The sequence below is a fragment of the Suricata suricatta genome, chromosome 2 (genome assembly GCF_006229205.1).
Source record: "Suricata suricatta isolate VVHF042 chromosome 2, meerkat_22Aug2017_6uvM2_HiC, whole genome shotgun sequence".
Taxonomy (NCBI): Eukaryota; Metazoa; Chordata; class Mammalia; order Carnivora; family Herpestidae; genus Suricata; species Suricata suricatta.
Window position 1 is genome coordinate 59,283,509 of NC_043701.1, and position 1,657 is coordinate 59,285,165.

The 1,657-nt window shown below is 34.0% G+C and overlaps 1 gene segment (V, D, J or C); it reads left to right on the forward strand.

The window, feature by feature from the left end:
- Positions 1-1,657, forward strand: part of LOC115281484 — a 25,013-nt gene that overhangs the window by 11,723 nt on the left and 11,633 nt on the right.

Consider the following 1,657-nt stretch of genomic DNA (forward strand, 5'->3'; position numbering starts at 1 on the left):
TAAAAATGTTTGGCCCCAGAATGAAGTTCATCACAACAGGTAAGTTTTGTGAGTTGACATATTGCCTTTTCTGGTGGTGAAAGGGTGTCATCAGAGAGCCTGGGATTTGGACTCAGGCTGACCTGGGGCTCTGTCTGTCTCCACCATTCACTGCTTATGTGAACTTGGGCAGTTATTCTCTGGCCTCAGTTTCCTAATCCATAAAATGGGGTAACAGTATGTATTCAGAAGGAGTAGACTAACATTAAATGAGAGAGCGTGGATAAGTTACTCTGCATGTTGTCTTACATGAAATGGATGTTAAATAGATTGCTCCACTTCACACCTAAAGGGAGAATTGTATCCAGTGTGGAGAGAGGTTTGTAGCCAATCACACTGACTGAGCGGAAATTGTTCAGACGACTGATCTGTACTTCTAACTGCTCCGACTGTGCACTGATACACAAGTAACTTGAATTAAGAGGTATTTGTATCTGTTTAATGGAATTTTCCCTCACTTGGCACCAAAAATGAAATTAAAATCTGTGTTTTTTTAAATCTTTGTAGTTTTTCTAAGTACTTTAAATCTTAATCCTTTATCATAATTGATAGCATTTCTGAAAGGAACAAGCTTGGGCTTCATGCCTGCATTTAGTAGAAAAACAAATGTTTAAAATATAGTTAGGATGTGCTTAGAAAAATAGAGATATAGTTAGTACTTTTAAATATACTTAGAAATGTCATTAGTTTGAAATTCATATTTATATATGAAATACCTATAATTTACATTTTAATAAAAGAAAAATGAGAAGAATCAAGTAGAAAAACTTTTGACCAATATCATAGGCAAGTTTGAAATATCACACTTACTAATATCATGATTGACATTTGATAGATTTATATAGAATATATGGAGCTTCATCTTCATGAAATTATACAACTCAGGCAACCTCAAAAGTTTTTTATTATATAAGTGCATATCAAACAAGTTTATTTATTTGTAAACAGGTTTCCATTTTATGCATAATGAAAATGATTGTGGCCATAAAAACACTGCTAATAAATTTTTAAAAGAAAGTTTTTTTAAATTTTTAAAAAAGTTTATTTATTTTTGAGAGAGTGAGACACAGAGGATGAGCAGGGGAGTGAGACACAGAATCAGAAGCAGGCTCCAGGCTCTGAGTTGTGAGCACAGAGCCTGATGCAGGGCTGGAACTCATGAAGTGTGAGATCATGACCTGAGCTAAAGTCGGCCGCTTAACCAACTGAGCCACCCAGTCGCCTCTAAAAAAAAAAATGTTGAAAGAAAAAACATGTAAAATAATTACCCCTAATGCAGGCACTAACCATATATAATCAAGTAGGCTATTAATGTTCAGGTAAATATCACATTGAGAAAGTTATGGGAGTTCAAAATTCCTTCTATCTGAAAAGAATGAAACTTCCAGAATCTAGCTGAGCAAAAGGGACAGGAGGTAAGGGTTGTGTCTTATGCTTCAGAAATTTTCTTTACTGTGATGAGCCAGAAGTACTTCTACAAGAAAATCAAACTTCCTAAGATGAAAACTAAATCATTATTGTGGTAAATGGAGGCTAAAATGATGTAAATATCATGTAAAAATTTTAAATTAATCGTTTCACATAACATGCTTTTGAAAATAAAAGCGAAGTATATGGT